This window comes from Vespula vulgaris, chromosome 4, assembly GCF_905475345.1.
Source record: "Vespula vulgaris chromosome 4, iyVesVulg1.1, whole genome shotgun sequence".
Taxonomy (NCBI): domain Eukaryota; kingdom Metazoa; phylum Arthropoda; class Insecta; order Hymenoptera; family Vespidae; genus Vespula; species Vespula vulgaris.
In genome coordinates, this window is record NC_066589.1 from 5,557,501 (window position 1) to 5,581,985 (window position 24,485).

Here is a 24,485-nt window from a genome sequence, read left to right on the forward strand (position 1 = left end):
CGTCGTGAAAATAAACTGACAGAAACCGTAACGAGTTAGTACGAGCGAGAAGAACATTTTTGGGAAGGTATCAATCTCGGTCATTTTGCGAAAAAAAGAAAAGGAGAAAGAAAGAAAGAAAGAAAAAGAGAAAGAAAAAAGAGAGAGACAGAGAAAGAAATCTTAAGGAATATTACGAGGAGAGAACGAGCAAAAAATCCTTAGACGAGTCCTCAAAAGTTTCAAGGTGATTTTCAAAATTAATTACCTCTCTCGAAGAATTTTTATTCAGGCTTTCGTTTTCAGGTTTGTAACTGTACGAGTTCAGCACATTATATTAACACTAAAAGAAGTCTCAAAAAATAGTAATCATTTTGATTTTCATTCACTTTTAAACCACTTAAGAACTGGCCCAACTCGTATCGAATATCAACAGATAAAAGTTTTATTAAATAATGCCAATGGCAAACGATGAACGACGAACGACGAACGAATTTTTTATTTGCTTCGATATTTTTTCTATCTTTTCTTTTTTTTGTTTTTTGTTTTTTTTTAATCTTACGAATAAAAAGAGATAGAAGTATAGGATATCGAAAGTGCATCGATGTATCTCGTATTCCGTTGGAGAATCCCGTATGACCGACGGTTACATATGTAGGCACATGCCAAGAATATAATCATTATCGTTCGGTAAGTGGTAACTTTGAGTTATTACATTGTCGCTTACGATTGGCGGGCACGTGATTTACGTGGTCACGCGACTCGAAGCGTTGGAATTTCAATGATTGTTCGGACTTACTATTTCCCTCTGTTTGTCCTTTTCCTCCCTCACCCCTCTATCTTTCTTTTTCTCTCTGTATCTCTCTCTCTCTCTCTTTTTCTCTCACACACACACACACATATACACACAGACGCGTGTACACGCACGCACGCACGCATACATTTATCTTTTTATCTTCGTTAAAAGTCGTTATTAACATTTACCTGTCGTCGGTATTACGTGACATCATGTAATTACATAAAAGTTATTAAAAATTCATAAAGGTCTATGAGTTAAAAAATTCAACGACACAATTGACTTTTTCTGTTTTATTTATTTTTTTCTTTTTTCTTTTCCTTTCGATTCGAATTTCTTCCGATTGGCCAAACTATTCGTCCTCGTCTGGTATTTACTACTGTCGTTGTAATTCTAATGCGCGGTTAGAGAAGGTCGAAGATCGATTAAGCTGGCTTAGAATCGAAGATAAATGACAACTAGCTAGCGAGAAGTTTGACCTTGGTCCTCTTCGCTCATTCGTCGCAGTCGTAGTGTACTCGTAGTCGTAGTCGTAGTCGTAGTCGTCCGCACCTTGAGGAACGTTCGTTTCCATTATGGGTTTTCTCGTTTACTTAACGCGTAATACGCCGTGTGTCGCTCGAACGTATGACGTTAGATAGATATTTATTTGCCTTGACTTAGGTGAAACGTTGAATTCATTGAAGACGAAAAATCCATTGACTTTCGCGTTAAAAGAAATATTTGATTTTTGGTCTATCGTTTAATAGTTAGAAGGATATATCAGTGTCGTCTAATCACGACGTTTGGATTTTGAGATTTGTTAGAAAAATGATCGTCGATGAAAATAATTTATTAGACACATTGATACATATGTATGTATGTTATAAATATTATTAGAAAAGGTGTCATTTGGTCCATACTTTCGCTCTCATTAACGAACTATAATTTTCTAAATTCTCTTTCACTAAACCGGTTATATTCGTATCGATCGAGTGCGCATAACGCTCGCTCGTTCGTTATTATCATTCGCGTGCCGGTCAGCCTTTAAATAACTGAAATTCCCTCCCGCGAGAGAAGTTAGTCTCTCGCTTATCTCAACGCGCCACCACGCTACCCTATCGTACCATCTATGATTACACTCTACTCTGTAATATGGTATTATGTATGATCGGCTTACGTGTGACACGCTGAAAAATAGAGAAAACACTTTCTTCCGTTCTACTTACTTTCTTCATTTATTTTTTGCTCTTGCTCGTTATCTATCCTTCGTTGCATTATTTTATTTATTTATTATCCTTCATTGTGATAGATAACGACTGTAGAGTACTACTACTACTAGTAGTAGTAGTAGTAGTAGTAGTAATAGTTGGACTAAACCACATTCTCATATGCGACGTAATTATTTTCTAATTTTCATCATTCAAACTATTCTCTTTTTATATTACAAAGTAATGAAAACAGAAAGAAACAAAATACGTTGCACTCATCTTCAACATTTTTACATCGTAGAAAAAAATGGATACACGCACGAGAGGAGGATTGTTGTTAGCGCATGAATTGTTTTCTTTCTTTCTCTTTTTATTTATTTCGTTTTTCCTTAAATTATTTTTTATTTACATTTTTTTTTCTAATGAGAAATAATAAAGTTTCGAAGGGAGTGCAATAGCTTGGGTGGTCTTGAAAAGCATTAACCAGTCGTACGGTGTAAATACGTACGTACGTACGTACGTTGCCGATGTGAAGCAAGCTTAAAAGCTCCGCACACCGGCCGCAGGCGTCATTAGCCAAATAACTGCGGCGGTCCGCGTACGTTATTCCCTTTTCTTCTTATTACCAACAAGAGGATTCGTACGCAGTCATGAGATCACGCCGTTACCAGTGACTTTTCGAAGTTAACAGAAAGAAAGAAAGAAAGAAAGAAAGAAAAAAATAATACCCCAAAAAAAAAAAACATAAAATAAATAAAATAAAATAAAATAAATAAAAGAAAAGAAAAGGAAAGGAAAGAAAAGAAGAAGCGGAGCCGCAAAGCCGAGACTTTTTTTGAGAAAAAGATTGCATCGTCTGCTTCTTCTCGGTCCCTTCTCTGCGGTTGCGGCATGCCATGTAATTTCGATGCTCGCGTATAAAGAATATGTTAACGCTAAATTGTTCTGCCATTCTGTGTTCCCTTCTGTACCTGTCTTTATTTAGGTCCTCCCAGTGTATTCGTTCGGTCTCTGTTCAGTATCAGTTTCGTATCCTGCCTCTATATCGGACCTGTTTTAGTCGAGAGACCGACCGTGTCTGTGTCTTATGTCTATGTCCCTCTCGTGATTCTCCTTCTGTCTTGATTTTAATGCGTTCCTATTCTGGACCTATTCCAATTCTGAGTTTGTCTCTTTCTCTTATACACCTATTGATATTCCTGTCCTGTCATTGTGCACCGTTCTATCTCGATCTTAAATTTTTCTTATATTAGATCTGATCTGAAATCCTGAATCTGTCTGCGTGTTATACCTGCGCGATCTACTTGTTATTTCATTGGTCCGTCTATATATTGATCTTCATTTATTCTTACGTTAGATCTAATCCAATTCCGAATCTGTTTGGTTCATACATCTCTCTCTCTCTCTCTGTTCCTTTCTTCTCTCTGCTTTGGTCTCGATCTTAATCTATCCCTATCATAGATCCTGTTCTAATCCAGAATCCCTCCCTCCCTATCGTCTCTCTATTTCTATCCTATGGATATCACCTATTTCCACTTTATTTCTTATTTTAACCCATTTCTCTTGATCAAATAATCCTTTCTCGAAATACCCATGTTGCTACATACTATCATTTATCAAAAACATCGCGAAGCTTTCTATCACGGATCACCGAGCAAACGGAAGTAATTAGGAAATGAGAAAGCATATAATAATCGTTTCGCCCTCCTTCAAAGCCTTGACGAAAGTTCAGATCGAGCAAAAGCGCAGATTCATAAGACTGGTGGAATTGCGTAAAAAGTTACTGGCAAGTACGGCAAAAGGCCTTAATCGCAGCTAGCAAACGTTAGCGCTGACGCTTCGTGTAAAACGTGCGAGTAGACCGCTAACGCTCGTAAATCATTCGTGGGTCGCATACGTTTCGTTCGTATTTCAACGGGTTCCTGCAAGAGACACGAGTATTGCCGTTCCCTCATTCCCAGCACTTTATATAAATGTCTCATACGAATCTGGTCGAACGCGTTCCTCTAATTTCTTTCGATCTTTCCTGTTTTCTCTCTCTCTTTCTCTCTCTCTCTATATATATATATCTTTTTCTCTTTTTCCCACCCCTTTTTAATTTTTTCTTATTCTCGCACTAGTACCACCTTGTACGATCGTCTCAATAACAAGTAATTAGTCCAGTCTCCTTTACTCTTATCTCTTGGGATATGTTAATTAAAAGAAAAAAAAAAGAAGAAAGAAATTAAAAACCAGTACTATCCATAAAAGAATATTAAAAATCTAATGGACAAATTTATTATTAACATTTTAAGAATCCAACGTTGATTTTATATATATGTATGCCATACGTATTTATCTGTTGCTTGAAATTAATTTTGTAAATAATAATAATAAAAGAAGAAAAACAAAATAATAATAATAGATCTATATCCATGTATTAAAAGAATGTTAAAAATCTACAGACTAACTTTATTATTAACGTTTTAAGAGTGTCATAAATTAATCTCGTTCAACATTTGATATACATGCTTACGCATAATGTATCTATAATCTAAAATCAATCTTATAAATACTAATTAAAAAAAAAAAAAACACAAATAAAAAATAAAATACCCGTACTTACACATTAAAAAAAAATATCAAAAAATCTATCGATCAACTTCATTATTAACGTTATAGCAGTCCCATAAATTAATCAGTCAATTAACATTGATTTTATGTACGTACCACCTATACCTATATATCTTGTTAATTTAAACCAATATTATAAATACCAAATGTTGTAATTTCTTAAATGTCAAAATGGTATTCGTTGGATCTATCGTAAGATCGTAGAAATAAATAGGAATAATCGAAAACGATTTTAATGATTAGAATCGTTCGATCTCATACGATCTAGCTATGGTTTAATCCTTAGCAATCCTTAGACGGGCAAACTCGTAATCGGAAGCTACGTACGACCTACGAACGTCTATAGAGCCGTTCTAGAGAGGCACATAAAACGTAGGTACACGCGATGAATCACGAACACGATATTTCCTAAGTGCTCGCACGGGCCGATGCGTGTTCTTGAACCCCAGGAGAGCCGAGGAGTCCAAGGTTGTGGGAGTAGTAGTTTCTCTTTCTTTCTCTTGCTTTCTCTCTCTCTCTCTCTCTCTCTCTTTCTCTCTTTCTTTCTCTTTCGATCTATCTATCTCTTTCTCTCTTTCTCTTGAAGTAGATAAAGTGAACGAGATTCGAACTGGTCGCACGACGTAGTCGTGAGCCTAAGCTCAGTACAGTAGTCGTATTCTAGATGTACTTCTCGCAAAGCTGCCCTTTTCTCTCTCTCTTCCTCTCTCTTTCTTTATATATATATATATTTCGTCTATGTAGATATCTGTACGTATACCTATATATGTACCTGCTTCGTGTCGTATCTAAGCAGCCTCTAGGTTGCTAGATCGAAGAGCCACGATCCATAGAAAACGATTTCTTATTCGTGTTTAGTCCTCGCGAGTTCTAACCTCCTATTGTCCTCTCTCTCTCTCTTTCTATGTATATATATATATATATTTTTCTCTTTCTATCTCTATCTTTATCTCTATCTCTATCTCTATTTCATATACACAGACGCAAACTTCTAGATGAGATTCCCTATATTTCTTTACCTTTTCTATCAAGGATAAAAAAGGATAAAAGAGAAATCCGATAGAGTATCCTTGACTTGTACCTTAAAAGAATCCTCTGGATTTAACGATTACAAACTAAACGAATAAAATTGATTTGATACTCGAAATGCAGAAACAATCGGATTAGAAATTATTAGTAAAAGTATTCGTTTGTTATAACTTAATTAATTCATTTTTATGTGAAATAATTAGATTCTCTCGTTCGCTGTATAACGATATTTATTATTATCGAAGTTAACGCGAGATGAAGTAATACCGAAGAGAAAGACCGAGAGAGTGAGAAAAGAAAAGGATGTATATTCGTTGCTCGTTAATTTAAGGTGGCATAAATGGCATTAATGTTAGTGCGCAGGGGTGAAAAAGAGGAGGATAGAGATAGAGCAAGGAGAGCGGCTTCCTTCGAAGGCTCGTAAATTATCGGCGCACTTAGAAAGTGGTGAACTCACGGCAGGTGCTCTTTTCTTCTTTTTCTTTTTCTCTCTCGCTCTCTCTTTCTCTCTTCGTCCTTCATTTCGTTCTCGAGATCTCTAATCTCCTATCACCAAACGATATTGCGATAGCTCGGCTATCTTTATTTACCGATTGATAAGCACAGATATATGTATGTGTGTGTGTGTGTGTGTGTGTGTGTATATATTTGTCTCTTTCTCCCTGAACTTCTCAGATTTTTTATGAAATGTTATTGTGCAGAAAAAAAAGGAGAAAATAAAGAATAGAAACGAAAATAAATAATAACGGTACTACCTACTATAAAAGAACTTTTGTGCAACGTAGGTCCACCCCCGCATCACAACTCGTTCTGACTCATTTCCAGCGGCAACATTCGAGCCATTTCTTTTTCGTCGAAGGCTAAAAGCCACGAGAGCGATCCTTGATATCTGTTTTTAGCTTTTCGATGCTCTCGGCCGCTGCACTTCGTCGCTTCTTTCATCGTCCTAACGGCAAAAGGGATTTCGACTATAATTAGATCGTTATAGTCGTATAAAATCTTCACGGTACGGGGATCAGAGAAAGATGGTTTACGAATATCGGAAAAGGAGAGAATCAAAAGAAAAGAAAGAGAGAGAGAGAGAGAAATCAAAATACGCCAAACAAATATTGTTTTATTGTTTTTGTCGTCTCAAAAACTAGCACATTCTATAATATATATAGTTTTTTTTTATTTTTAATATAATAAAAAATGGATCCAAGAGTCTTTTGAACGAACCAATAAAGTTCCTAAAAAATTAATTACTCTTTCTCGTAACATTTCAGGCTCATAGTTAAACTTGTAGTTTTGTCATCTAGGCTTGTAGTTTTACGATTTGAGAGAAGAGATTAGTTCAGAAAATCTCGTAGTAATAAAAAATAGTAATTGGTTTTTAAAATCACTTAGGAAATTTTGACCCGCTGAATATTGTATTTTATTATTATCTATTATTTTTTACTAATCACAATATTTTATAGTTGTTCAAATTCTGTACAAGATAAACAAAAGTAGAATATTCCAAGCACCATTTGTACTGTTTTTCAAATGCAAATTTCATCGATAGGAAATCGTTTGTTATCGCATGCTCGATTTTTTACCTCGAAGCATATCTATGTATCTATATATGTGTATGCATTTATGCACACACACATATATATATATATATATATATATATGAATGTGTGAAAGAGAAGGGGTAAGGAAAAAGGAGAAGAAGCTAATGCCACGGTTTCAGAATTCCGAGAAGTTCGAGAAGGAGAAAATAGCTGAACGCGGGGAGAGAACGAATGCAGCCATTTTTACGACACGAATAATTATATCTTATCCGTGACGACCCGTGGCCTCGCGCATTTCGAGGAAAAACAAGCTTTGCGATTCGAATGACATTGCAACGCCAGAACCAAAAAACAAGATGGCTCATTCACAAAGCTAAACAGAAAGAAAGAGAGAGAAAGAGAGACAGAAAATCATATTAGTTTAAATGCCTCTTTTTGTTAAATAAAAAAAAAGAAAGATAGAAGATACGATCAAAGTCCAACTTTTGCAAATACATACGTAAAATTTTTGTCGAATTCGAAAAGGAAGATTGCAGAGAGAATCGAATTAGTCTTTCTTCAATAACATTTTTACCGTGCCAAAAGTGCAGTAAAAATTTATTGCTGGAAAGGGTAAGTTGGGGTGGGGATTGGCTGGGGGTATAAAGACTCTTTCTTCGATAACCAACCGTAACATTACGCGCGCATTCTGCAATAAGAACGAGAATGACGCATGCGCAGAGCTGTGAAATCGATAGAGATATATAGGTTAACCTCTACCTACAAACTCGGAGAAACGAAGTACACGTTTAACGAACACGTAGAACGTAAAGAAAATAATCAAAAAATCGAATGGAAATACATTTATACAGACGAACATACGTACATAATGGGTTAGATATTTTACAAACGATAACAATTTTTTTCTTTTTTCGTTTATATATGTGTTTCTAAATTTAAATCTTACTTTATCTGATCATTATAGAAATCAAGAAATCTCATTCATCTTAACGATAAGACGTCGTTTTACGATAAAAATATGACCTTCCAAAATCATTTCAGTTCACTCACTGTACCTAGAGATATGCATTTTTTCAGAAAGGAAAAAGGGCTTAAATATATGTATATGTACGTATATATATATATATATATATATATAAAACATATATACATATATAAAAAAAGAAAGATTAAGTTCTCTTATCTCGGTAGAGTCGCACAAGAAAGTGCACCGTTAAAGCGCACGTTGAGAGAACGCGAAAGGTCGTTGGTCGTGCTCGAGAGCGCATTAAGAAGGCGATAAGACATTAAGAACGATAAGGGCAACATTGTCACTGACAGTTATACACGCATCGTCCTCGAAGATTCGTTCTCTTTTTTTTCTTCTTTTCTCTCTCTCTCTCTCTCCCTCTCTCTCTCTCTCTCTCTCTCTCTCTCTCTCTCTCTCTCTCTCTCTCTCTTGTATTCTTTGCCTGTCCATCACTTTATATCTTTTTTTTCTTTCTCTCTTTCTCGTTGACCCGACACGCCATTACGTTTTTCATCCTGTATCCTACTCTTCAATTCTCATTCATAAAAGTAACCTTCGCTTATGCTCGATTACGTGCATAAGAACGAATTTATAGTATATATATGCATATATATATATATATGTATATGCATACACGCACGAATAAAATTGAAAATTTTTCATTTGGCCGACATTTAGCATTAAGTTAAAGTGTTTTCCTTTTGTTTCCTTTTAAAAATAAAACCAGTATCAACTGCATCGGAATATTCGTATTTTATTGACGATTCTTATCAACTCGGTGACATCGTATTGAATATCCCAAAGCAAAGTATAAATATTATTGCACACGGTCGTTCCACGATTTACTTATAAACGAGATAAAAACGATCCCAGATGTGTTCTCGACTTATCTCAGATCGAAGAACGAGAATTGGAAAAAATGTTTGAGAACTAAGTGACGCGAGAGTTTAATATTATCATCGTTGCACGTGTTTGGAAGATCGATTAAAGAAAAAAAGGAAAGGAAAAGGATGAAATATATTTTATATATTAGAAAATTCGTTCGAATAAATATTATCTATGACGATCGAAACGATCGACAATTTGGATAAGAAAAGATTATCAAAGATAATTTATTTTCAAGGTAGATCGAAACTTTAATAAATGGCTGCGATCTGTGTTGCTTATGAGCACTAGAGGACACCCGTTAGATGGCGAATAAAGCGTGCGATACATTTTTCCACTTTCTCCGAGACTGAGATTGCGCGAAGCCTTGGGGAAAACACCGTGAGACAAAACTCGACTTCGTTTCATTCGGCATACATGGTGACCGAGAAACGGCAGCCATTTTTAAAGCGCATACGTTTTATTATTACTCTCGAGATATAATCCTTCTATAATTTCTCTCTCCAAAAAAAGAAAGAAAAAAAGAATATGAATTATTTCGTTCGCGTTTCCAGTTCCCTCTTTCTTTCTTTTTCTTTTTCTTTCTCTTTTTCTTTTCTTTTCTTTTCTTTCCCCCTTTTTTTTTTCTCTTCTCACTTATTATTCAATATTTATAATTTTAAACGAGGATAAGTCGGAGCTTATATATTTACCGACTTGCAAATTTTTAATTTTATTGCACAAAATTTTTGTTTGTTCCAAAAAGTAATATTTTCACGATAAAACTTACAATAAGAAAAGTTCTCCTTCTCTTCTTCTTCTTTGTTTTTTGGAATCCTCTTTATAATTTATATAGGAAAGGAAAAATTATTTTATTAGCGAACGAGATGCGACAATTTATTTGCGACGTCCTCTCGTGGAACGATGAGGATTTTTCGTTGGAAAAAGCCGATATATTGGTCTATCGATCGAAGTATTTTTAGTATGCGGATAAAATGATGACCGGTGCTCGTCACCGTTTTTTTTTTCCGCGAATAACCTACATAATCAAAGTAGAGCAACCGAGAATCGTCTCTGTCTCCGTCTCCGTCTCCGTTGTCTCCGTCGTTGTCGTCGTCGTTGTCGTCGTTGTCATCGTCGTTGACGTCGTCGTCGTTGTTGTCGTTGTTGTTGAGGGATCGTTGGCTCGTTAGACGCAAGGCTGTTTGCATCGACTCAAAGTCGTTGACCTACTCACGTCGACTTGTTTCCGCGCGAACGCTCGGCCGCGTCCTTGCGATCGTCATCGTCATCATCATCATCATCATCATCATCATCATGATCATCATCCCCATCGTCAACATTGTCTACGTCGTCGTTGTCAGAAACGTTACTATTATATACAAACGATGAACTTCTATTTCTATCACGATTTTCAACAATTTTAGATGGCTAAAAATTTCCCGATAATTTTTATTTTAAGATTAACGTTCGCCTGGTTCGATCGATACGAAAAAGATTTTGATTTAAATTTAACCGAGTACGTAAATATCTACATATATATATATATATATATATATATATATATATATATATAAACATTAATGTTCTAAGTTATAGGACGTTTTTGCAGTATGCGTGGAGAGATAGATATGTATGCGTGGCGTTTCGCAAGTGGTTTATGAAAATGCGCGTACTCCGCGTTATTATTAACATACTACCGTGGGTAACGCATTAAAAGTCGAAGTTTCGATACCACTAAGGAAATTTATGAGATACGTGCGTGCAGTAGTTATATATATACACACACACACATATGTATATACATATTCCATGTATTATCGTATATCTCGATCGTGTTTCTCTTTTTTGAAACGAACGCGAAAGAAGCGAATATAAAAATTGAAAAAAAAAGGAAAACAGAAAAGTAAAAAAAAAAAATGATAGCATCATTAGCGCAAGGCGAAGTGGAATTATTTTCCAGTTCTGATAATTTTTTTCAATGGAGAAGGGGACATGATAGGTGGGTGGAGAGGGCGGGAAAAAAGAAATAGTGCGAGTCAACGAGGTGAAATAGTGCTAGAGATGCTTGAAGCAAACCACATGACCTGAACTCTGTGGATTGGTGTCAAATCGGTAACTAGCGACGTTCTACTTGAAAAATACAACGGAACGAAGCCTCGAGTGTTTTTACCGTCGATGCGCGTGCAACGCAGTGGAGTACGAGAATTTATTCTTTTTGCTTTTTGTTTATTTGTTCTTATTTGTTCTCGTTTTTTTTTTTCTTCTTTCTCTAATTTTCGCTCTTACTGCTTTCCTCCCCTTCTTTTTCTTAAATAAATCGATCGACGATAATTAGCACGAGATTTTTCTTTCAAGACTTCCTTCGCGTCGTGCATCGATTTTAACGATTAAAATAGCAGATATAAATTCTCTTACTTGATTGCAGAATTGTATCGTTATCAATCGATTATTTATTTTATCATTGTACGGAGATTTAAATCGTAGATTTGTATTATCGTCGATCGAAGAAGGAAAAAAAACAAACAAAAAAAAGAAAAGGAAAAGAAAAAACAAGCAAGGACATAAAAATATTTCGCATTGTAACATTAAAATCTACCTAAGCGTTGGAGTCATTTTTTCTTTCCTTTTTTTTTTTCTACTTTAATTTCTTGCATTTTTCCTCAACGATATCTTTATCGCTATCTTTTCTCTTGGTATCTTTATCCAAAAGATAAACTTCCCTCGTCCCAGATTCGTAAATTGCGTTGTCGACGTTGAAACTTTTAATTACACGACCGTCCTATATGCATATACGAGCACATAGGACACAACAAGAATGTTACTAGTATAATTTGAAAATTTTTTTCTCCTTTTTTTTTTAACTTTGAAAATGAAATTTATACATCAAAGGAAGAAAGAAAAAACAGCGAATGAATTTTTCTAATTGCCGTCGTAAACGTAATAGGTTCTTTTTCGTACTCGTATCGTTCCGTAATAATCGAGAACAAATTTTTCAGATCATAATCGTGACTTTTCGATGATGTAAAAAAAAAAAAAAGGAAAAAGAAAAAAAATGTCCCCGTAAGAACGATCCTTCCCTATAAATTTTTCATTCCATTTATTGACTGGCTCGAAGTTAAATGAACATATTTTAGCGAGAGAACCACTGCTCGTTCCCATTTCTCCTTTCAGTAGTCACTCGTTGGATCGGCGCTCGCGTAACGGCAACGAAAGTGCTCTGACGACGATATCGACCTCTTCCTCCTCCTCCAACCTCCTCCAACCTCCTCCAACCTCCTAGTCACGATCAAAAGATTCTCAATAATACATTAACAATAATCTCGTTTTACTAAATCGTTCGAATACATTTCGAACTTTTACATTCTTCTTAACCATTAATTTACACCTTTGTGCATGATCGTGTTTGTATCTGATCGTTATCAAGCGAATCATATTTTATTAAATCTTTGATAGATATAAAACGAAACATTATATGTTTCAGAGAATGATTAATTATGTATAGGAATACTCATAATAATTAATTTATAAAGTGCAATATATGTATGATCATTGAACGTGAAAGTTGATAACATATGTCTGGTCTCATTGGACTTAGGAAATATACATAGCATAAGAAGGGGATAGCAATGTTGAATATATTTAGTTTGTTCTGTTATGACCAAAATTTGATTTCTACCTTTACTCTTTTACCCGCCCACCATCGGAGATATATCGTCTGCGTTATCTCTCTCTCTCTCTCTCTCTCTCTCTCTCTCTCTCTCTCTCTCTCTCTCCTTCCCTCTCTCTCTTTCTCTCTCTCTCTTTTTATCTTACATCTCAATGATCATGAAAAGTGCAATGTACGATACGAAATCGTTTCATATACGTCGTGTACGTATTATCTCTCTTTCCACATCAAAATTCACGATAAAACTTAGACGAAAACGTACGAAGAAAATGAAAAATTATTTTGAAAAGTAATGAAAGAACCAAAAAATAGAATGATTGAGGAAAGAAAAGGGCGGGAAAATTTTCATCGATAAAGAGATTTTTATCTGGAGATAGAAAATAGAGATATAGATCGAGAAGAAAGAAAGAGAAAGAGAAAGAAAGAGAGAAAGAGACATTTTTAAAGCGTGTCTTAGATTAATTGAGATCACGTGAACTCATTAAAAATATTTTGTAACGGCGCCATTCGATAGTACGTATCGCTTAAGCACGCAGTTGCGATTTATTATTTAAACGATAAATGACGCCACCCTTGGCAGAGAGTCACGGACGAAGAAAAACGATTGTATCGCGTATGGAGAAGGCATAAACGCGAGGCGAACGCGTTGACGAGAGTTCGTGAAAAAGTATTGTCAGCTGTGTTCTCGTACGGAGAAACACGCTTAAAAGTGTTTTCGGATGTGTCAGTGAAAAATTGTCTTTGATAATGTGTTATTTTGAGTGTCGAAGCAATTGACAAGCATATCTTGTTTGCCTTTTTTTGTTCTTTTTTAGCAAGATACCTTGCAAGGTAGCGTAGAATGTTTGTGACAAAGGTTAGTAATTTGTTTCTTCGGCGGTTTTCTCTTTCTTTTTTTTTCGTTTTCTTTTTTTTCTTTTGAGGGAGTAATTTTAAGAAATACAACCTTCGTCCTTTTTATTGAAATGTTTTTCATTTTGACGACGGAAGTTGCAACGGATGGAGTGCGCCGATAACGTACGTAGAAATAAGATTAATTTCTAAGTTTTGATACAATATATGTATATGTATATCACGTATATAATATATATGTATTAAATATATATAATATTTACAATATGTTATATGTACATATATATATATATATGTGTGTGTGCGTATGTGTGTAAAAGAGAGAGAGAGAGAGAGAAAGAGAAAGGAAAAAAGAAAATTATACTACGTATATAATTTATATAATACATATAGTACATAAGTATGGATAATATTAAATCATATTATACTCTATAATTTATATCAACTAATATATACTGATAGCATATTATACTATATCATACCTATTATAATATCCACTATAATATATTATACTATACTATCATATATATATATAAATATATATATATATATCATATTTTAACTTGAAAAAAAGAAATTCAAAGTAGGTTAATTAGAATGAAATTTGTAAACGTAAAGGAAACGATTCAGAAAGTCTATTCACTTTGGGATCCATCGCTTCGAAAGTTTAGATAATGAATGCTTTCTGGTCGAACTCAAGTATGGAAACTGGCTTCTTATTTCATCGTGAGAGTAGATAAGGCGTCTTCCGTTCGTTCTTTCGTTCATTCGGTCGGATGCGATTCGACGCGTCGAAGAAGGAGAAGTAGAGAAACGGAGAGAGACAGACAGACAGAGAAAAGAAAAAGACAGAGAGAAAGAAAGAAAGAGAGAGAGAGAAAGAGAAAGAGAAAGAGAGAGAAAGAGAGAGAGAAAGAGAGAGAGAAAGAGAGAGAGAAAGAGAGAAAGAGCGCCGGCGCGCCGCGCGTCGGTTTCTTGTTTTCCACTCCGGCGATTTATCCGTCGACCTCGCGGTGCGATGACTGGCTCTAAGGTCAAGCGCGTATTTCGCACTCTCGGCCGCACGCGCCTGCCATGAAAACTCCTCCGCGCGCGTTCGAGATTTTATTCCTATCTCATTCGAGAAAAACGATCGTGTTTTCGAGAGACTCAAGTTTTTCTTTCTTTTTCTTTTTTCCTTTTTGGTATTCTTCTGTTTCCTCTTACCTTTCTCTTCTTCGTCCTTTTTGTCTTTTCTTTTTTTTTTTTTGTTCGTTTGATCGTTCGTTCGTTCGTTCCTTCGTTGATTTTTTTTGTATTTTTTTTTTTTTTAACTGCAATCGAAGGATTTTTTTTTTTTTTGAATAGATACGATCGGTCCGTTTTCTTCATCTTTTTTAACTTAGCAATTTTGATTCAATTTTGAATCATGATTTATTATGATCAATATTTTTCAATATTTGATAAGTACAATATTTTTGATGAATGTAATATTTATATGAAAATATCGGTACTTAGTATAAATGATGTAATCCTGATGCAACCCTGACGCAACCCTGACGCAACCCTGACGCAACTCGGACGCAAACCTGATGCAACCCTAACGCTTGATTATATACATCGATCAAAATATTTATATATTTATTTATTTGTTTATTTATTTATTTATTTCTACAAAATACTTATCATTAATTAATTAATACAAATATTGACCGAATAAATGAAAGTGATCGTTGGTTTTCACCTATTCTTTGTTAATCGAAACTCACATAATGACATTGTAATTATGCGACGAAAATATTTATTAGAATCATTTGAAAAATTCGCGACTTTTTTTCCACATTTTAAGAATGAAATGTATGCATTAAAAAAGAATTAAGTTCATGAACTTTTTAAATGACCCTGTTATATATACGAACGTGTATATATAGAAGGATAAAATTTAAAAATACGATGCAATGTAATCAGAAATGGATTATTAAGAAGCTTTAAAGAATAACACTTGTTCGTTTCGTAGCTTAATGATTTAACACAATGGACATTAAGTACCAAGCTGTTACGTTCGAATATCGCTGTTTCTTATGTGTGCGATCTCATTTCTATTAAACTTAAATCAGTAAAAAGAATCGTTAATCGTTAAGATCAAATTTAGGATACACAAGCAAAACAATACGAAAGAAAATTATATTTATTAACAATATTAATCATTCTACAAAAGATTTTCAGGTTTTACATACAAAGTCTATAAAATCCATGCGCGCGCCGTTCATGTACATGTATGTGCATTATAATAATTATCAAAAAAAAATCATGAAAAAAAAATATGCTAAAAAATCATCATTAGAAACTACGATCCCGTACATTTTTCTATAGAATATAAAATCTTCGTTTTTGTTGGATCAAAAAGATGGAGGGTGGAGGGTGGAGGGTGGAAGATGGAAGGTGGGTAAAAGGAGGAGGTGGAAATAGGGGTGGAGATGGAGGAGGAAAGTGTATATAAAAATGGTAGAAAATGATCGTACATATGTATCTGTTTCTTCTCTCTGTTTCTCTCTCTCTCTCTCTCCTTCTCTCTCTTTGAGAGTCGTTGTATATGGCTCCGCGATTAAGGCCATGGTCATAACGGCGTGCTGCTGGTGCGCTTATGGATGCGAACGAGTTAAATACCACCTTGCGATTCTAGCCGCTTATCGTTCGCGAGTGTTCGCCCACTAACTTTTCCATAGTAGTAACGTTCGCTTTATCATCGACACCGTTCGCGGTCCCTTGCGAAACCCGTTTGAATCGCGCACAGGGGGAATGACTTTTAAACGCGACATAATCTGTAATTAGATTATACCTAGCTATTGGCCTTACGTTTCTTCCATAACCGTAATTTAGAATTTTCATAGTTCGTTCCCATTATGACGTTATATTTCCTTCGATACAAACGTGTAGCCAAACGAAACTGTTTTCGATTTGTCTTCTTAATTAATTAAGAAGACAAATCGAAACTCGATTATCAGATTATTGGATTATTGTGTGTTTCATAGATTTCTCTCTCCTTTCTTTTTTCGTTTTTTGATAATAACAAAAAAAGAAAATAAGAGAAAAAGAAATAAAAAAAAAAAAGAAAAGAAAGAAAGATTATTAACGTTCCTGGTACCGATCTGTGGTTCCATTCTCTATGGATAGGTTCCTCTTGTCAAGAGAGAGTTCGTCTACCATGGATAATTTCATGAGACGAGCGGTATCCGGTCTCTCACGGAGAGCCGGCTATTATCGCTACCATTTGTTATCGCCGGTTCCTCGTTGAACTATGCCAACTCACTAGCACTAGTTATGTCCGAGTACGCAACTCTAAAACAGAACGAACGAAACGTCCGAGGAAGGAACGAATCAATGTTTTGTTCGATATAAATCTCTTACATCGTTCTTCTTCTTCCTCCTCCTCCTTTTCCTCATCTTGCTCCTCTTTCTCTTCCTCTCTCCTCCATTACTCTTTCGTACCAGTTAGTTACAATAAAAAAAAAAAGAATAACTCACTATGAGTCATCGTTTTCTCAAAGGATCTATAGTCGCGTAGAAGTAGACAAAGCAAAAAAAAAAAAAAAAAAAAAAGAAGGGAAAAAAGAAAAGAAAGAATTTTGAGATTCTTATCATTGAAATTACTTCGCCGTCGAACGAATCGACAAATACGAATTTTAAATTGCCCTTTATACGCACGTCCGTGATGATGAAATACCTATACTATCCGAAATTCAGATAATTATTCCTATCGATAAATTGTGTAAAAAGAGATGGACAGACGGATGTACATAGAAAAAGAGAGAGAGAAATCGAGAATCGATCGAACTCATCCTGTTGTCGAAAACTTCGTTTGGGAGCTGGGTGAGTATTTTTTTGATGGTAGGGGAAAGAGACTCTCACGCGATTTAAACAAGCCGAACACGTTCCGGAGACGCGTCCTTCCCGTATAAAAAGGACGAGGTGTCCTTTCTCTTTCTTTTGCTCTCGCATTAGTTCATTCGCTGCGAGGACTAGAGAGGACGTATAATATCAATGAATAATCGAACTACCGAAGGTAATTGTTTAAATGGTTTCAAAAGTCGTTGAATGTCTCAACGTCCCAGCATACACGTATCGATACATACAGATGCATACACACGCAAACGCACACGCTCACCCTCTCCCTCTATCTTTTTTTCTCATTCGCTTGGCACTCCACAACTCTCCTGCTTATTCGTGTGTCTCTTCTCTCATTCGTGCTCGAACGTTCATGCCACGATGGGGCCAAATAACTCCGAGAGGTAAACGACATCCACACGCGCATAGCCTACGCCTTCTTCTTCTTCTTCTTCTTCCTCCTCCTCCTCCTCCCTTCCTCTCCTCTCCTCTCCTCTTTTTTTCTCTCCTCTCTTCTCCTCTCTTCTCCTTTCCTTTCCTCTCTTCTCTTCTCTTCTCTTCTCTTCTCTTCTCTTCTCTTCTCTTCTCTTCTCTTCTCTTCTCTTCTCTTCTCTTCTCCTCTCCTCTCCTCTCCTCTCCTCTGTTCTACACTCCTCGCTTCGCCTCGCCTCTTCGTTTCGTTTCGTTTCGTTTCGTTTCTTCTTTCGAAAGACAGCCCGATTAGACGGTCCACGTTGTTAGTCTCGCCTTGGCCCGTCCGGCTTTTAACGGAATCCATCTTCTCTCTTTTTTTTTTCTTTTTCTTTTATTTTTTTCCACATTTTTCCCTCCCCTTCATCCCCCTCTTCCCTCCATTTCAGACCCCTACTTCACAATTTTCTCTTTCACCGTTCGTATCTTTGATTTACGTGTAAATATTTCAAACAATAGGTATTAGGAACCGACACAGTTCGCTTGATTTGTTTAATCTTTTCTTTTTTTATTGTTATCATTATTATTATTATTATTATTGATTTAATTAAACGAAAGAAAATATATATATCGGAGAAAATCAGTAGCTATAACGAGATATATTTTTTGTTTTGTTTTGTTTCTTTATGTTATAGTGCATCGTACGTGGGTGTTTCGCACTTGCTTCGAACGAAGAACACAACGAGACACGAATGTCCGATCGTTCTACGTATTTCAGTGTTTCGTAAACGTTTCTGTGTTTTTGAAAGGCGTCGACGATCAACTCGCACGCTTTCCTCAGCTCGTTCAGGTAAATGTCATCAAATTAATATCGAAAGAATTCAACGTATCTCTTCTCGAACTTATTTAACAATCTACGGTGCTACGAAGCTTCAAAATTCACATCCAAATCTATCTATCTGTATCCTCTTCGATTCTTTCTTCTCCCAATCCTCATCTTTTTCTTTTTTTTCTTTTCCCCTTTATCCAGACACTTTTAATTACTCAAGATACTTTATAAAACAAATTTTCGATGACTCCTTATTATAAATAATACAATTTTTATTCTCAATACAATATAATTATACGTGCTATAAATAAGTTTTATATCATATAATTTGTCGTTTAAAACGCGCAAGAGAAAGAAAATTGCTTTCCAAACGATTTAATTGATAATAATCGTCGTACTCTCGCCAAATGGCGATTAAATGACGTTCGTTTCGAAATCATATGATCGAGAAAATATAGTTGAACTAAAAAAAAAAAAAGAAGAAGAAAATGAACTTGTTGTCGAAAAGTCGTCTCGGTTAGCTCTTTGATCGTGTAATACTGACTGATTAGGAAGCAGTGCGCGCGCGCGCACACCCCCACTTACAAACGAGCTCGTTGTGGCGCATCAACGAAGTTTGTGGGTGAGAGTGTGCGCGGGAGATTCCGTATGTGGGTGGACTCGAGGTGTGCGAGCTGGTTATTCCCAGAGATGGAAGTGGGTCAGTAGCAGGCGGCTGCGAACGCTACGAGGAGTAAGAGTACTCGAACGGGTTGAAATGAGTAGGAAATGTTGCTAGATCACACACAAAAAAAAGAGGAAGAAAAAAGAGAAAGTCGTATATGTAGGAGAGCACACGAAAAAAAAATCCAAGTTGGGTTCCGTCGTGACTGTTTCTTTTTATTTTTCTTTCTATCTTTTTTTTTTTTTCTTTATTTCTTTGTTCTCTCTTTCTCTCTTTTTTTTTATTTTTTCTTCTTCCTTTACTACCGATAAATTCGTATTTTTTCTCATTAGGCACTTTTCGCGAGAAGACTTTTCTAAGATTTTCTTTCTTTCTTTCTTTCTTTCTTTCTTTCTTTTTTGTTTTTCCTTTTTTTTTTTTTTGTAATTCGCAACTTCGCGATACAAATAAATATTTATCCAAGAGAATTATGATAGTAATACGAAATGAATATATTTTAATTACTTTTTTTTTAATTTTTTTATTTCATTTGCAGTTACGGTGGAAATGGAAATAATTTATAAGATAGTTTTTTGATAACTTGAGACGGAACGATTTTAATCATCCTTCAGTTTTCAATTTCGTTGAAAAAAAAAAAGTAAGTAAATAAGTAAAAATAAAAAGTTTTTTAAATTTCTTGATGAAATGGAACGGGAAGAATTTTAATCGTTTCAATTTCATTTATCGTAAAAACGATCCGATTTTTCTTTTTCTTTCTTTCTTTCTTTCTTTCTTTCTTTCTTTCTGTCTTATGCATTCACGTAAAATATAAAAAAGTACCGATCGTGCGTACACATAAGACCTTATAATATTAAATATAAATAAGAGAGAAAGAACAGACGAGAGAGCGACTGTAGGTCGTTTACGACCCACTTCTTGAACGCGCCCTACAATCGAACGTTCATTATTGATCGCATCTACGATTTCTATAGAAGCATCGTGCGAAACGAATCGGTATCGAGCGGTGGGTGCTCTGCTTCGAGGAGCAGCTCCAACGATGGCTTTTGATACCGTTTCGGAAGCGACTCTCGACGAGTACCCTCGAGGAATCGATATCCCACTGACTCTTTTCTAAAGTAAAAAGCAATAATAGACTACGGAATATGGGCACCGTCTTTTTTTATTTCTTTATTTTTTTATTACAATTTTTCCTTTTTGTTTCTTTTCATTTCTTTCTCTTTCCCTCAAACATTTCACCATATTATTTTAAATATGTATATTTCATAAATTCGTTATCGTCTAGAAATAATATTCTGTTGTATCAGAATATGACGATATAAAATAATAATATCCTACGGAATAATATCCTAGCGGATACCGTTTTTCTTATTAATATTTCATTATTTTAAATAATGTAAACTTCATACATGTTTTATGTCTCTAAAATAAAAATAACATCTTGCTGTTTCATAATATAACAACGAAAAGTACAATAATACAGAATAGTGATTTCATTTAGTTTTTTTATTTTACCATATTATTTTTAACATTATTGATTAATATTTTTTTTATTCTCTACGTACTATACGTCTCCTATTATATAAAATGAAATGTTTTTTCTTTTTATTTATCTTTTCCTTTTTCAAATATAATATTATGGAAGATATATATATATAATATATATATAATATAACATCTGATATTGTTTGATTGGAATAAAAACAAATGTTTTTTGTTTAATGAAACTATAGATCACATATATATATATAGTTATTCCTTTTTACTGTACATACACATTATATATATTCTCGTGACCCGTTCTCCAGGCTCAGTTTTCTGCGAATCAGGCGACTAAAGCACCGACGATTCGCCTTTTTCGGAGGCTCCTCGACGACGAGATCGGACCGGCCCGAAAGAACTCGAATTCGAGATGTCTTGCGCACTTTCACTTTGGTCCTCTCTCTCTCTCTCTCTCTCTCTCTCTCTCTGTCTCTCTCTCTCTCTCTCTCTGTCTCTCTCTCTCTCTCTATCTTTCTCTCTATCTTTCTCGAACGCAGCCTCATTAATCGTCAACATTTTCCACAAGCTATACACGAGTCCATCGACCACCGTAAGCATTTATTTTTACTTCTCGAAGAGCTCTTATCGCATTTGTGTCCCTATGCGAATATCTCGTCGATATTTTCACCCGAAATTAAATTACTTCGTTTTCGTTCCGGTTAATAAATTACGGAATTAATACAAATTTCACGTCTTTTCGACGATTCCTTGCGTAAAATTATGTAACGATTTTATCCGGTAATTTACAATCGGGAATGAAAAAAAGAAAAGAAGGAAAGAAAGAAAGAAAGAAAAAGGTACGATTAAAGAGAAAAAGAAATTCATGCGAATTAATGAAACTTTTATTGAATTTATATATATATATATATATATATATATATATATACATATGTATAGACATACGGAGGCATATAGATATTATACGTAATGAAATACACAGTAATAGTTAAATTTATATAATATTAACCGAATGATTACTTTAGATTCTGTATCGTCCAAATTTAGATTGGTTTCAATAGACCGAGAAATCGAACTTTGAAGATTAATTAAAAACGAAGCTCTATTCGACCGAGTTTCGAATTCCACAGATTCCAATATCGATGAGAAGGAAAATATTCGGAGATGAGATAGGTAAGAGGACAAAAGAGACCTTCTACGTCTCTTACCTCTTCTTCTATACATACGTAATATAACGTGTAGTATACTTGTCCCACTGGGAGCTTGCACGTATATACACACGTAAGTGTACGTGTGTATATGTGTGCGCACGCGTTAAGAACCGACGGTGTTCACGTTGACCCAGTTCCGTCGGGCATCGCAAGCTCACAAGCTCTTGCGAACGACGATTCCCCTGTGCTTGCAAGCTCGAGTGCATCTACTGCGCATGCGCACACGCACTGACACCGTTACGAGATACATTCTTCTCTATCTATCTATCAATCTATCTATCTAAGCTATCCCGTTTTCTTTTCAGAATAAATATCTCTTATCTCTTTCCTTCTTTTCTTTATTTTCTCTTCTTTTTTTTCTTTTTTATCATTATTCGTTAATATTTATTTATCGACACTTCGTTTGCAATTATCGTTGATAAATTGCCTTCATTGTAAATGTTAAATATGCGTAGAACGTAAAAATTGTACAGGACGTATCCAGAGTTCTTACACGATTTGAAATATCAATTATTCCTTTTTCTAGAATCTTTTTAGGTCAATCTTGTTCTTTTTATTATTTCTTTCTCTTTCTCTTTCTCTTTTCTGTTTTTCTTTTTTTTTTTTTTTTTGATATTATATTATGAAAACAAAAGCTAGAGGGATCTTTTGACCCGGCTAAAAACTTTTTATCCTTCCTGTGTAGAAAAGGATGATATTTACTTTACGACACTTTGTCTATGTTCTTCTTTCCTTCTTTCTTTCTCTTTCTTTTTTTTTTTTTTATTTTTCCTTTTCTTATTTTCTATGTCACACGTACAGAGAGAGAGAGGGAGAGAGAGAGAGAGAGAGACAAGTCAGACGTTTCAAGATCTTTTTTCCCCACTCTTTTTCTCTTCTTTTCTTTTCTTTTCTTTTTTTTTTCTTTTTGTAAGTACCTACACACTTGGTGTGTCTAATGGTAGAAAGAGAAGTGTAAGGTCGACGACTCGGTCGATGAGTAAAAAGAGGAAGCTTCGTACGCGACTGAACGTCCAACTTTTGCCATGTTCATGTCCCCAGGAATTTCCATGAAGCTAGAAGAGAGGACCGTATTACGCGTTCGATAACGGCGGACAGTTTGCACGCGCTATGTAAACCCTCTCCAGTCTAGTAGTAAGTTGGTTGACCAGACGCCACTCAACGGCAGACTCGTTTGAGTACGTTTCAACGAGATGGGAACGTAACTTTGCGTTCGAACATTCGTTCGATCCTGTCGAACTTAATACGATGAATTATTTTATCCGAAGGGTTGAAACACGAACATCTGATACGTCTAAAAGGGATTACTTACGAGATTTCTTCGAAAAGATACCATGTCTTGAGACTTTACCTTCGTTTCTTCTTATTTTTCGGAATAAACAGGATAAATGAAAAAATTAATAATCCCATTTTGTTCCTTGACGTTTTGTTCGTATAAAAATAAATTTCCATCCAATACGGTTATCTGCAAACTTTGCAATCTGCAGCCGCGTTAATTCTTCTATAAAAATCTAAACGATATCTTAATATCTTGTAGTAATTATATAATTTATATTTTATATAAATTTATATATACATATTAATTAAAATATTATATATATATATATATAAAAAGAAGTGTTGAATGAGTGACATTAATTCATGGCGTAAATCCAGGAAGATAAGAACTTTAAAATACTTGGACGAAAATTTTTTGACGAAAACTTTTTCATTAAAATTCATCGAAGTAAAAAAAAAAAAGTAAAAAAAAAGAAAATATAGGAAGAAGGATAAAAGATTTCGACTTCGTTCCTCGTTGAGAGCGATAATGGGCTATTCAACCAATCCTGCGTTAATGCAAATTGACCGTCGATACCTGCACCCACTTTCCCTTTCGATTTCTCTTTTTTATTTTTAAACTATAGCGACTGTGATAATGTTGAAAATATTTTATCGGTGAAAGGATCATCATAAGCGCATGAAGTATACCGTCGTATTAAGGTTATCGTTCGGTTGTCCTCCTATCCCGATTTTTTCTCTTTTTTTCTTTTTTGTTTTTTTTTTTTTTGTTTTTTAATATACCACAATCGTTAAAAGAAGGAAAGAGAAATAAAATATAAATAATAAAAATTAATGATATGAAACGGCGACGATTTTAATTTACATAACTTTTCACATATGTATATATATATATATATATATATATATATATATATATATATACACATATGTAAAATGTCGATAGCCTCTTTTTTGAAACGAATGATCGTTTCGAGAAATTTGTTGACAATCTTTTTCTCTCTCTCTCTCTTTCTCTCTGTATATATATATATATATAAATTATATCGATATTATCCCAAATATGCATAAACTGAGCGTTTTCGATCTCCATTAAATTAGATTAGTTTAATAGAAATACTTAAATACGTGTGTGAATCTCGAATTTTATAGAAAGAAAAAAAAAGGAGCGAAAATAAAATTCTTCGTATATAA

At 34.7% G+C, this 24,485-nt stretch overlaps 1 protein-coding gene across 14 annotated transcripts in view; it reads left to right on the forward strand.

Annotated features, from left to right (window-relative positions):
- The window catches only part of LOC127063100 (solute carrier organic anion transporter family member 74D), a 91,462-nt gene that overhangs the window by 36,021 nt on the left and 30,956 nt on the right, over positions 1–24,485 (forward strand). For 8 of the 14 annotated variants that reach the window (XR_007781264.1, XR_007781265.1, XR_007781266.1 and 5 more), the window contains one exon: positions 18,508–18,662. The exons of 2 other annotated variants lie outside the window; for them this stretch is intronic. The gene's annotated coding sequence lies outside the window, so the exon portion shown is untranslated. Of the gene's footprint in view, positions 1–12,464; positions 13,542–13,675; positions 13,703–18,507; positions 18,663–24,485 lie in introns of those variants that run through there. 4 more of the 14 variants (XM_050992431.1, XM_050992434.1, XM_050992430.1 and 1 more) reach the window with 4 other exon arrangements.